This window comes from Arachis ipaensis, chromosome B5 (genome assembly GCF_059453495.1).
Source record: "Arachis ipaensis isolate K30076 ecotype BB chromosome B5, ASM5945349v1, whole genome shotgun sequence".
Taxonomy (NCBI): Eukaryota; Viridiplantae; Streptophyta; class Magnoliopsida; order Fabales; family Fabaceae; genus Arachis; species Arachis ipaensis.
This window is the reverse complement of record NC_142440.1, coordinates 29,655,251-29,669,469: the sequence shown is the minus strand read 5'-3', so window position 1 is coordinate 29,669,469 and position 14,219 is coordinate 29,655,251.

The window sequence follows — 14,219 nt, the reverse complement described above, 5'->3', positions numbered from 1 at the left end:
ATTCTTTTTGAGCTTGAAAGGAACCTCAGGGATCACTTTCTTCTTGGCCACAACTTTATAGAAGTGGTCTTGATGGACCTTTGAGATGAATCTCTACATCTCCCATGACTCAGAGGTGGAAGCAATTGCCTTCCCTTTCCTCTTTCTTGAGGTTTCTATGGCCTTAGGTGCCATTAATGGTTATGGAAAAATAAAAAGTAATTCTTTTACCATACCAAACTTAAAATGTTTGCTCGTCCTCGAGCAAAAGAAGAAAGAAAGAAGGAGAAGAAGAAGAAAAATGGAGGAGAGGGAGAGAGGTGTGTATTCGGCCAAGGGAAAGAAGAAAGGGTTGTGTTGTATGAACATGAAGAAGGAATGAGGGGTTTATATAGGAGTGGGGGGAGGTTTATGGTTCGGTCATGGGGTTAGGTTTGGGTGGGAAATGAATTTGAATATTGGAGGTAGGTGGGGTTTATGGGGAAGGGTGGATGGATGTGAGTGGTTAAGGGTATTTGGGGAAGAGGTATGGAGGTGATTGGTGAAGGGTAGGTGGGGAAGAGTGTTATGAAAAGGTGTGAGAGAGGTGGGGATCCTGTGGGGTGCATGATGAGCGGATATTTTATACGCTTTTTGGGGTTAATTTCATATAGTTTTTAGTGTGTTTTAGTTAGTTTTTAGTTTGTTTTTAGTAGTTTCTAGGCAAAATTCATGTTTCTGGACTTTACTATGAGTTTGTGTATTTTTCTATGATTTCAGGTATTTTCTGGCTGAAATTGAGGGAGCTGAGCAAAAATCTGATTCAGGCTGAAAAAGGACTGCTGATGCTGTTGGATTCTGACCTCCCTGCACTCAAAATGGATTTTCTGGAGCTACAGAACTCCAAATGGTGCGCTTCCAATTGCGTTGGAAAGTAGACATCTAGGGCTTTTCATCAATATATAATAGTCCATACTTTTCTCAAGGATAGATGACGTAAACTGGCGTTCAACGACGGTTCTATGCTGCTGTCTGGCGTCCAGCGCCAGAAACAAGTTACAAAGTGGAGTTCAACGCCAGAAAAGGATCCAAAGCTGGCGTTGAACGCCCAAAACAGCCCTATGCACGTGATTAGCTTAAGTCTCAGCCCCAGCACACACCAAGTGGGCCCCAGAAGTAGATTTCTGCACCATCCATCATAGTTTACTCATTTACTGTAAACCTAGTTTACTAGTCTAGTATTTAAACAACTTTTAGAGACTTGTTTTGTATCTCATGACATTTTAGATCTGAACTTTGTACCTTTTGATGGCATGAGTCTCTAAACTCCATTGTTGGGGGTGAGGAGCTCTGCTGTGTCTCGATGAATTAATGCAAGTATTTCTGTTTTCCATTCAAACATGTGTGTTCCTATCTAAGATATCCATTCGCACTTCAATATGAATGTGATGAACGTGACAATCATCATCATTCCTCCAAGAACGCGTGCCTGACAACCACTTGCGTTCCACTGTAGAATGAGTGAATATCTCTTAGATCTCTTAATCAGAATCTTCGTGGTATAAGCCAGATTGATGGCAGCATTCAAGAGAATCCGGAAAGTCTAAACCTTGTCTGTGGTATTCCGAGTAGGATTCAGGGATTGAATGACTGTGACGAGCTTCAAACTCGCGAGTGCTGGGCGTAGTGACAGACGCAAAAGGATAGTAAATCCTATTCCGGTACAATTGAGAACCTGCAGATGATTAGCCGTGCGGTGACAGCGCATCTGGACCCTTTTCACTGGAAGGATAGATGGTAGCCATTGACAATGGTGATCCACCAACACACAGCTTGCTATAGGAGGACATGTGTGCGTGAATCAGAAAACAGAAGAAAGCAGAATTTCAGAAGACAAAGCATCTCCAAAACTCCAACATATTCTCCATTACTGCATACAAGTATAATTTGCGTTCTGCCCTTTTATTCCTTGCAATCAAATTTGATAAGTGAATTATTTTATTGCTTCCTGACTAAGAGTTACAAGATAACCATAGATTGCTTCAAGCCAACAATCTCCGTGGGATCGACCCTTACTCACGTAAGGTATTACTTGGACGACCCAGTGCACTTGCTGGTTAGTGGTATGAGTTGTAAAAAGTGTGATTTACAATTCGTGCACCAAGTTTTTGGCGCCGTTGCCGGGAATTATTTGAGTTTGCACAACTGATGGTGAATCTTGTTGCTTAGATTAGGAAATTTTTGTCTTTTGGGTCAGAGTCTTTTATTTTCTTTTCAAAAATTTTTCGAAAATAATTTTTCTATTAAATCTCGTGCCAAACTTTAAGTTTGGTGTTTTCTTGTTGGTTTTCTAAAAATTTTAAGTTTGGTGTTTGATAAACCAATATTTTATGGTTTATCTTGTACTCAATTGAGTGGATTTTATCAACTCTTTACCCACCTATTCATACTATTTGCATAGTTTTACAACTCCTTCCTGATTATGTGCTTTGATTGAAAACATGCTTCTTTGATCTTATATTTGCTTATTATTAATCCTCTCTTATCACCATTAGATGCCTTGATATGTGTGTTAAGTGTTTTCAGATATTATAAGGCAGGAATGGCTTTGAGGATGGGAAGAAAGCATGCAAAAGTGGAAGGAATGCAAGAAGTTGGAGAAATTGCTAAGCTGTCCAGCCTGACCTCTCTGCACTCAAACGGCTATAACTTTAGCTACAGAGGTCCAAACGACGCGGTTTTAGTTGCGTTGGAAAGCTAACGTCTGGGGCTTCGATTTGATATATAATATGTTATAGTTCCCCTGACGCTAAGTGACGCGACCGCGTGATCCATGCGGCCGTGTCGCAGTGACGGAAATCCAGCGTGGCAAAATTCAAAACCAGCGAATTTTGGACTGTTTCTGACCCAGTTTGCGGCTCAGAAAACACAGATTAGAGGCTATAAAGTGGGAGATTGCATCCATTCATGAGAAGGCTCTCATATTTACAATTTTAGGAGTAGATGTAGTTTTTAGAGAGAGAGGTTCTCTCCTCTCTCTTAGGATTAGGATTTAGGATTTCTCTTAGTTTTAGAAGTGACTCTCAATCCCAGGTTCTTTATTTTTATTTATTTTCCCAATTTAATTTATGAACTTTTCCATGTTATGATTTGAATATTTTATTTAGAGCAATGCTAGGGGGCCAGCAACATTTGTGATTGGTAGCCATCAACTAGCCATCAATGATGATTTGATGGTGTGAGATTGATGTGAGATATCATCCAATGGCTCACATTTCTCTGCTGGTTACATGCTGGCCAAAATGTAATAAAACTGCTGGCCCCCTAGACTTTTCCTTTTATTTAATATAATTTGAGGTATTTCAGACTTATGTTGCCCATTTGATTCATAAATCTTTATTTGAGGTGTTTAAAATTTAATCTTACTTTGCTTTCAATTTAATTTAGATATTTTTCTCCCTTTTGGCTTTGGTTGAATCATCGGAGACACTTGAGTTATCAAACTCATTGTTGATTGAAAATTGGATTTCTTCATTTCATTAATTCATAATTCCAATAACTCTAGCCTTTCTCAAGGAAAGACTAGCACTTGAGGAATCAGAATAAATTCCTCCACTTAACTTACCTTCATAGTTAGAGGTTAACAAAGTGGGAGAAAAATCCAATTCTCATCGCAATTGATAAGGATAACCAGGATAGAACTTCTAATTTCTAATACCTTGCCAAGAGTTTATTTTTATTGCTATTACTTTATTTCCTCTGCCATTTACTATTGTTGCTTTTTATCTCATACATTAAAAACCCCCAATTTACAAGACTCATAACCAATAATAAGAACACCTCCCTGCAATTCCTTGAGAAGACGACCCGAGGTTTAAATACTTGGTTATCAATTTAATAAAAGGGGTTTGTTACTTGTGACAATCAAAACGTTTGTACGAAGGGATTTTTGTCGGTTTAGAGACTATATCTACAACGCGACTGTTCTTATGACATTCTTTACTGGCAAAAATCCTAACGTCAGTGTTCTTTCTTCATGTTCTTGTGTTCTTGTGAGTCTTCAAAGTGTTCTTGAGTTTTCCTTGCGTCTTGATCTTAAAATTTTTAAGTTTGGTGTTCCTTGGTGTTTTCCCTCCAGAATTTTCCAAAACAAGGAGCATTAGATCTAAAAAATTTTAAATCTTGGGCTATCTTATTGTTTCTCTCTTTCCTATTTAAATTTAAAAATATCTTTTCTCTCTATTTTTAAAACAAATTTTCGAAAATTATTTTTAAAATTCAGATTTTTTTTCAAAATTTAAAATCTTTTTCAATTCATATCTTTTTCAAAACTTCCTGACCACTTTCTCTCTCCTCATTTTTTTCGAAAATCTTCACCTATTTTTATTTATTTTACATCATCTCCCTTTCTCCATCATGGATCTAAGTGGAAATGAACAGTCCAGGAGGACTCTGGGGTCATATGCTAACCCCTCTACTGCTTCATATGGGAGTAGTATCTGCATACCCTCCATTGGAGTCAGTAGCTTTGAGTTGAATCCTCAGCTCATTATCATGGTGCAGCAAAGCTGCCAGTATTCCGGTCTTCCACAGGAAGAACCTACAGAGTTTCTGGCACAGTTTTTACAAATTGCTGACACAGTACATGATAAGAAAGTAGATCAGGATGTCTACAGATTATTACTATTTCCATTTGCTGTAAAAGACCAAGCCAAGAGGTGGTTAAATAACCAACCTAAGGCTAGCATAAGGACATGGAAACAGCTGACAGAAAAATTCCTGAATCAATACTTTCCTCCAAAACGGATGACACAGCTAAGGCTGGACATCCAAGGCTTTAAACAAGGAGATAATGAATCTCTTTATGATGCTTGGGAGAGATACAGAGAGATGCTACGAAAATGCCCCTCTGAAATGTTTTCAGAGTGGGTTCAGTTAGACATCTTCTATTATGGGCTTACAGAAAGAGCTCAGATCTCTTTAGATTGCTCAGCTGGTGGATCTATCCACATGAGAAAGACAATTGAAGAAGCTCAAGAGCTCATTGATACAGTTGCTAGAAATCAGCATCTGTACCTAAGCAGTGACTCTTCCATGAAAGAAGAGGCTAAAACAGTAACTGCTGAACTCAGTCCTGCAGAGCAAGCTGCTGAATTCAATCAGCAATTGGATTTTCTAACAAAGCAGTTAGCTAAATTCAAGGATAAACTACAAGAGACAAGGATGGCTAATATAAACATGGAAGTACAATTAAAGCAAACAAAGCAGAAGCTGTCAAAACAAATAACAGAAGAATGCCACGCAGTTCAATTAAGAAGTGGGAAGACATTAAATACCCCACCTCAAGGCAGCAAGAAGCCAATAAATGAGCAAACCACCCAAAATCCACCTGAGGACAGTAAGAGCCCAGGGAAAAATAGTTCTGGCGCTAAAACGCCAGAAATTGGGTGGAAGGCTGGCGCTGAATGCCCAGACCATGCTCAGGACTGGCGTTCAACGCCAGAAACAAGCAAGGATCTGGCGTTGGACGCCCAAAAGAAGCATAGTTCTGGCGTTCAGACGCCAGGAACAGATGAGGAGCTGGCATCTAACGTCACTCCAGCTTCTAACTCTGGCACTCAATTGCCAGTGAGGGATCAGACACACACAAGTGCTGATGACAACCCATCTAAAAAGGCCTCTTCAACCACTTTTGTAAGAAATAAACCTACAGCAACTAAGGTTGAGGAATATAAAGCCAAGATACCTTATCCTCAAAAACTCCGCCAAGAGGAGCAGGATAAGCAATTTGCTCGTTTTGCAGATTATCTCAGGACTCTTGAAATAAAGATTCCATTTGCAGAGGCACTTGAGCAAATACCTTCTTATGCCAAGTTCATGAAAGAGATCTTGAGTCATAAGAAGGATTGGAGAGAAACTGAAAGAGTTCTCCTCACTGAAGAATGCAGTGCAGTCATTCTAAAAAGCTTTCCTGAAAAGCTTAAAGACCCTGGGAGTTTTCTGATACCATGCACATTAGAAGGTAATTGCACCAAGACAGCTTTATGTGATCTTAGGGCAAGCATCAACCTAATACATGCATCCACTATCAGAAAGCTTGGTTTAACTGAAGAAGTTAAACCAATCCGGATATGTCTCCAACTTGCTGATGACTCCATTAAATACCCATCAGGCGTGATTGAAGACATGATTGTCAGAGTTGGGCCATTCGCCTTTCCCACTGACTCTGTAGTGCTGGAAATGGAGGAGCACAAGAGTGCTACTCTCATTCTAGGAAGACCCTTCCTAGAAACTAGACGAACTCTCATTGATGTCCAACAGGGGGAAATAACCCTGAGAGTCAATGATGATGAGTTTAAGTTGAATGCTGTCAAAGCCATGCAGCATCCAGACACATCAAAAGACTGCATGAAAGTTAATCTTATTGACTCTTTGGTAGAAGAGATCAACATGGCTGTGAGTCTCGAATCAGAGTTGGAAGACATCTTTAAAGATGTTCAGCCTGATTTGGAGGATTCAGAGGAAATGAAAGAGCCTCTGAAATTTCCTCTGGAAGAGGAAAAGCCTCCTAAACCCGAGCTCAAACCATTACCACCATCCCTGAAATATGCATTTATGGGAGAAGGTGACACTTTTCCAGTGATCATAAGCTCTGCTTTAAATCCACAGGAAGAGGAAGCACTTATTCAAGTGCTAAGGACACACAAGACAGCTTTTGGGTGGTCCATAGGTGACCTTAAGGGCATAAGCCCAGCTAGATGCATGCACAAAATCTTATTGGAGGATAATGTTAAACCAGTGGTTTAACCACAGAGGCGGCTAAATCCAGCCATGAAGAAAGTGGTGCAGAAAGAGGTCACCAAATTACTGGAGGCTGGGATTATTTATCCTATTTCTGATAGCCCCTGGGTGAGCCCTGTTCAAGTTGTCCCCAAAAAGGGAGGCATGACAGTGGTTCATAATAAAAAGAATGAATTGGTTCCTACAAGAACAGTTACAGGGTGGCGCATGTGTATTGACTACAGAAGGCTCAATACAGCCACCAGAAAGGGTCATTTTCCTTTACCATTCATAGACCAGATGCTAGAAAGATTGGCAGGTCATGATTATTACTGCTTTTTGGATGGCTACTCAGGCTATAACCAGATTGCAGTAGATCCCCAGGATCAAGAGAAAACAGCATTCACATGTCCATCTGGAGTGTTTGCTTATAGAAGGATGCCATTTGGGCTGTGTAATGCGCCTGCAACCTTCCAGAAATGCATGCTCTCTATTTTCTCTGATATGGTGGAAAAATTTCTGGAAGTCTTCATGGATGACTTCTCAGTATATGGAGACTCATTCAGCTCCTGTCTTGATCACCTGAAACTAGTTCTGAAAAGATGCCAAGAGACCAACCTGGTTTTAAACTGGGAAAAATGTCACTTTATGGTGACTGAAGGGATTATCCTTGGGCATAAAATTTCAAACAAGGGAATAGAGGTGGATCAAGCAAAAATAGAGGTAATTGAAAAATTACCACCACCTGCCAATGTTAAGGCAATCAGAAGCTTTCTGGGGCATGCAGGATTCTATAGGAGGTTTATAAAGGATTTTTCAAAAATCGTAAAACCTCTGAGCAATCTGCTAGCTGCTAACACGCCATTTGTGTTTGACACAGAGTGTCTGCAGGCGTTTGAAACGCTGAAAGCCGAGCTGGTCACAGCACCAGTTATTTCTGCACCAGACTGGACATTACCATTTGAGCTAATGTGTGATGCCAGTGATCACTCCATTAGTGCAGTACTGTGGCAGAGGCATGACAAGCTTCTGGATGTCATTTATTATGCTAGCCGTGTTTTGAATGATGCCCAGAAAAATTACACAACCACAGAAAAAGAATTGCTTGCAGTGGTTTATGCCATTGACAAGTTTAGATCATACTTAGTAGGATCAAAAGTGATTGTGTACACAGATCATGCTGCTCTTAAATATCTACTCACAAAGCAGGATTCAAAACCCGGACTCATAAGATGGGTGTTGCTTCTGCAAGAGTTTGATATAGAAATAAGAGACAGAAAAGGGACAGAGAACCAAGTGGCTGACCATCTGTCCCGGATAGAGCCAATAGAAGGGACATCATTCCCCTCTCTTGAAATCTCTGAGACCTTTCCTGATGAGCATTTGTTTGCCATTCAGGAAACACCATGGTTTGCAGACATTGCAAACTACAAAGCTACAAGGTTCATTCCCAAGGAATACAGCAGGCAACAAAAGAAAAAATTAATTACTGATGCAAAGTACTACTTGTGGGATGAACCCTATCTCTTTAAGAGATGTGCAGATGGCATAATCCGTAGGTGTGTGCCTAAAGAAGAAGCACAAAGGATCTTATGGCATTGCCGTGGGTCACAATATGGAGGTCATTTTGGAGTGAGCGAACAGCCACCAAGGTCCTCCAATGTGGCTTCTACTGGCCTACACTCTACAGAGATTCCCGAGAGTTTGTACGTAACTGTGACAGTTGCCAGAGAGCTGGTAATTTGCCTCACAGTTACGCCATGCCTCAACAAGAAATCTTGGAGATTGAGTTGTTTGATGTATGCGGTATTGATTTCATGGGGCCTTTCCCACCATCATACACAAACACTTATATTCTGGTGGCAGTTGACTATGTATCAAAATGGGTTGAGGCCATTGCCACACCCACCAATGATACTAAAACAGTGCTGAAATTCCTTCAGAAACATATATTCAGCAGGTTTGGTGTTCCTAGGGTACTAATCAGTGATGGGGGCACTCACTTCTGCAACAAACAGCTTGACTCTGCCATGGTCCGGTATGGGATTCGCCACAAGGTGGCGACTCCATATCATCCACAGACAAATGGGCAAGCTGAAGTCTCTAACAGAGAACTAAAAAGAATCCTGGAACGGACTGTAAGTACCCGTAGAAAGGATTGGGCACGAAGCTTGGATGATGCTCTGTGGGCTTACAGAACAGCATTCAAGACTCCTATAGGGACCTCTCCATACCAACTTGTGTATGGTAAGGCATGCCACCTGCCCGTGGAACTGGAACATAAAGCCTACTGAGCAACCAGATTCCTAAACTTTGATGCCAAATTAGCTGGAGAAAAAAGATTGCTCCAGCTAAATGAGCTAGAGGAATTCAGATTCACTGCTTTCGAAAATGCCAAGCTTTATAAAGAAAAATAAAAACAGTGGCATGACAGAAAGCTATCATCTAGAATCTTTGAACCAGGACAAAAGGTTCTGTTGTTTAACTCTAGGCTCAGGCTATTCCCCGGGAAACTAAAGTCCCGGTGGAGGGGACCATATGTGATTACAAGTGTATCACCATATGGTTATGTGGAGCTTCAAGATATTGATTTTAACAAGAAGTTCATTGTTAATGGACAGAGAATCAAGCACTATCTTGAAGGCAATGTTGAGCAAGAGTGCTCAAAGCTGAAGCTAGATTAAAAGCTCAGCAAGGTCCAGCTAAAGACAATAAAGAAGCGCTTGCTGGGAGGCAACCCAGCCATGGGGCACCACTTCCTCTAAGCATTTTGCCCTATTCTTGATTTTATTTGTTTATATAAAGTTCACTGATACTAAGGTAAAGAGTCAATTGTATAAGTTCACAGGGTTACAGAAGGATTCTACACACAAAGCAGAGAAAAAGAGCTCACTGGCAAGAAAACGCCAGTAAAAATCTGTTTTGGGCGTTCAACGCCCAAAAGAAGCATCCACTGGGCGTTGAACGCTAGTAAGGATAGCCATCTGGGCGTTGAACGCCAGAAAGAAGCTCCTTCTGGGTGTCTAACGCCAGACTTACAGCGTCCTGGGCGTTCAAAAAAATGCCCAGTGACAAAGGAGTTCCTGGCGTTCAACGCCAGAAAGAAGCAACAGCTGGGCGTTGAACGCCCAGGAGAGGCAGCATTTGGGCGTTCAAACGCCAGGATGGTGGGGAGGAGGTAAATTCATTTTTTCTTCATATTTTTCATTCTAATCTCAATTTTCATGTTTCAATTCATGATTTCTTGCATAAACATGTTAAGAACCCTGATTTCTAAAATCCCTAATTTCTAAAAACCCTATTTTAAAAATATCAAATGTATCTTAATCCATAAGCACAAATCCTTTTTTCAATCCAATTCAACTCTTTTTCAAAATTTTCAAAACAAATCTATCTCTTTTCATTCAAAAATCTTTTCAACTAATCAATATCTTTTTCAAATCTCCATACTATCTTTCTCAAAAATCCAAATCTATCTTTTTTAAATATCTTTCATATCTTTTTAATCTTAAATCATATCTTCTATCTTATCTTTCTTTGTATTTTCGAAATCACCCACCCTCCCTCCCCTTAAATATGGGTTCAGCCTCCCTCCCCTCCCATCCACCATTGCACCTAGCTCTCCTTCTCTCCCTCTCCTTTCTTTTCTTTTTGCTTGAGGACAAGCAAACCTCTAAGTTTGGTGTGCTTATCCGTGACCACTAAGATCATGGCTCCTAAAGGAAAACAACCCACTCCAAGAGGCAAGAAAGAAAGCGTTCCAAAACCACTTTGGAATTAAGGGAAGTTCTTAACTAAAGAACATTCAGACCATTATTACAAAATAATGGGTCTAAGATCAGTGATCCCGGAAGTTAGATTCGATCTGAAAGAAGACGAATATCCGGAGATCCAGGAGCAAATTCGAATCAGGAACTGGGAGATCCTAGCTAATCCTGAAACGAAAGTGGGAAGGAATATGGTCCAGGAGTTCTATGCTAATATGTGGCATACAGACAGGCAAAGACTAGCTGGATCTGCTATCTATGACTATCGGACCTTGGTCAGAGGAAAGATTATTCATACCCACCCTGACAAGATCAGGGAAATCTTAAAGCTACCTCAGCTGAAAGATGATCCAGACTCCTTCAATAGGAGAATGATGAGAACAGACAAGGGCCTGGATAAGATTCTAGAGGATATATGCATCCCTGGAGCCAGGTGGACCACCAGCACGAAGGGTGTCCCAATTCAACTCAAAAGAGAAGATCTCAAACCAGTCGCCAGAGGGTGGCTGGACTTCATTGGGCATTCTCTGCTGTCCACAAGCAACCGTTCTGAAGTCACTATTAGAAGAGCAGTGATGATCCATTGCATCATGATGGGAAAAGAAGTGGAAGTTCATCAACTGATTTCAACTGAGTTCTACAAAATTGCAAACAAAAATTCCAAAGATGCCAGGTTGGCTTATCCAAGCTTGATTTCTATGCTCTGCAAGGACGCTGGAGTAAGGATGGGAATAACTGAGTATATCTCAGTTGAGCGGCCAATCACCAAAGCATCAATGGAAAAACAACAAGCACAGGATGACCCCATCAAGAAGAGAACACAGGAAATTCTCCCAGAAATCCCTCAATCTGAATACTGGGAGTATCTTGAAACATCTATTACCAAGATGCAAGAAGCTATGGAACAAATACAGAAAGAACAGAAGGAACAAAGTAGCATTCTTTGCTATTTGCTTAAAGAACAGGAGGAGCAAGGGCGTGATTTAAGGGAATTGAAGTGCCAGAAATTATCTCTTGAAGGACCAAGCACCCCGCAGATTAGAGGAACATCCACTTCCCAGAACAAAGGTTGTTAAATTCCAATCTTAGCCTTAACTCTGTGATAACTGTTTTTATTTTTACCTTAGGAGTCATATAGTAGTAGTTAGTATCTATACTTTTGATTTTATCCCCAATTAAGCTATAATTTAATTTTATCATCATCACTGAACATGAATAAAATAGAAGAAATTCTTTAGAATAAGAGGCAATATTTTTCGAGTTTTTAATAAGATAAATTCTAATTATTCACATGTGGTGGCAATGCTTTCTGTCTTCTGAATGAATGCTTGAACAGTGCATATGTCTTTTGAATTTGATGTTTAAGACTGTTAAATATGTTAGCTCTTGAAAGAATGATGAACATGAGACATGTCATTGATAATCTGAAAAATCATAAAAATGATTCTTGAAGCAAGAAAAAGCAGTGAATACAAAAGCTTGCAAAAAAAAATAGAAAAAGCAAGCAGAAAAAGCCAATAGCCCTTAAAACCAAAAGGCAAGGGTAATAAAAAGGATCCCAAGGCTTTGAGCATCAGTGGATAGGAGGGCCTACAGGAATAAAATCCTGGCCTAAGCGGCTAAACCAAGCTGTCCCTAACCATGTGCTTGTGGCGTGAAGGTGTCAAGTGAAAGCTTGAGACTGAGCGGTTAAAGTCAAGGTCCAAAGCAAAAAGAAGAGTGTGCTTAAGAACCCTGGACACCTCTAATTGGGGACTTTAGCAAAGCTGAGTCACAATCTAAAAAGGTTCACCCAATTATGTGTTTGTGGCATTTATGTATCCGGTGGTAATACTGGAAAACAAAGTGCTTAGGGCCACGGCCAAGACTCAAAAAGTAGCTGTGTTCAAGAATCAACATACTGAACTAGGAGAATCAATATCACTATCTGAATTCTGAGTTCCTATAGATGCCAATCACTCTGAGCTTCAATGGATAAAGTGAGATGCCAAAACTGTTCAGAAGCAAAAAGCTACTAGTCCCGCTCATCTAATTAGAATATGAGCTTCACTCAAAAACTCTGAGATATTATTGCTTCTTAAATTATTTGTATTCTATTTTATTTATCTAGTTGCTTGAGGACAAGCAACAGTTTAAGTTTGGTGTTGTGATGAGTGGATATTTTATACGCTTTTTGGGGTTAATTTCATATAGTTTTTAGTGTATTTTAGTTAGTTTTTAGTTTGTTTTTAGTAGTTTCTAGGAAAAATTCATGTTTCTGGACTTTACTATGAGTTTTTGTATTTTTCTGTGATTTCAGGTATTTTCTGGCTGAAATTGAGGGAGCTGAGCAAAAATCTGATTCAGGCTGAAAAAGGACTGCTGATGCTGTTGGATTCTGACCTCCCTGCACTCAAAATGGATTTTCTGGAGCTACAGAACTCCAAATGATGCGCTTCCAATTACGTTGGAAAGTAAACATCCAGGGCTTTCCAGCAATATATAATAGTCCATACTTTGCTCAAAGATAGACGACATAAACTGGTATTCAACGCCAGTTCCATGCTGCTGTCTGGCATCCAGCGCCAGAAACAAGTTACAAAGTGGAGTTCAACGCCAGAAAAGGATCCAAAGCTGGCGTTGAACGCCCCAAACAGCCCTATGCACGTGATTAGCTTAAGTCTCAGCCCCAGCACACACCAAGTGGGCCCCAGAAGTAGATTTCTGCACCATCCATCATAGTTTACTCATTTACTGTAAACCTAGTTTACTAGTCTAGTATTTAAACAACTTTTAGAGACTTGTTTTGTATCTCATGACATTTTAGATCTGAACTTTGTACCTTTTGACGACATGAGTCTCTAAACTCCATTGTTGGGGGTGAGGAGCTCTGCTGTGTCTCGATGAATTAATGCAAGTATTTCTGTTTTCCATTCAAACATGTGTGTTCCTATCTAAGATATCCATTCGCACTTCAATATGAATGTGATGAACGTGACAATCATCATCATTCCTCCACGAATGCGTGCCTGATAACCACTTACGTTCCACTGTAGAATGAGTGAATATCTCTTAGAACTCTTAATCAGAATCTTCGTGGTATAAGCCAGATTGATGGCAGCATTCAAGAGAATCCGGAAAGTCTAAACCTTGTCTGTGGTATTCCGAGTAGGATTCAGGGATTGAATGACTGTGACAAGCTTCAAACTCGCGAGTGCTGGGCATTGTGACAGACGCAAAAGGATAGTAAATCCTATTTCGGTACGATTGAGAACCTGCAGATGATTAGCCGTGCGGTGACAGCGCATCTGGACCCTTTTCACTGGAAGGATGGATGGTAGCCATTGACAACGGTGATCCACCAACACACAGCTTGCCATAGGAGGACGTGCGTGCGTGAATCAAAAAACAGAGGAAAGTAGAATTTCAGAAGACAAAGCATCTCCAAAACTCCAACATATTCTCCATTACTGCATATAGGTATAATTTGCGTTCTGTCCTTTTATTCCTTGCAATCAAATTTGATAAGTGAATTATTTTATTGCTTCCTGACTAAGAGTTACAAGATAACCATAGATTGCTTCAAGCCAACAATCTCCGTGGGATCGACCCTTACTCACGTAAGGTATTACTTGGACGACCCAGTGCACTTGCTGGTTAGTGGTACGAGTTGTAAAAAGTGTGATTTACAATTCGTGCACCAGTGCACAGATCCTGTGGGGGATCCTATGGGGT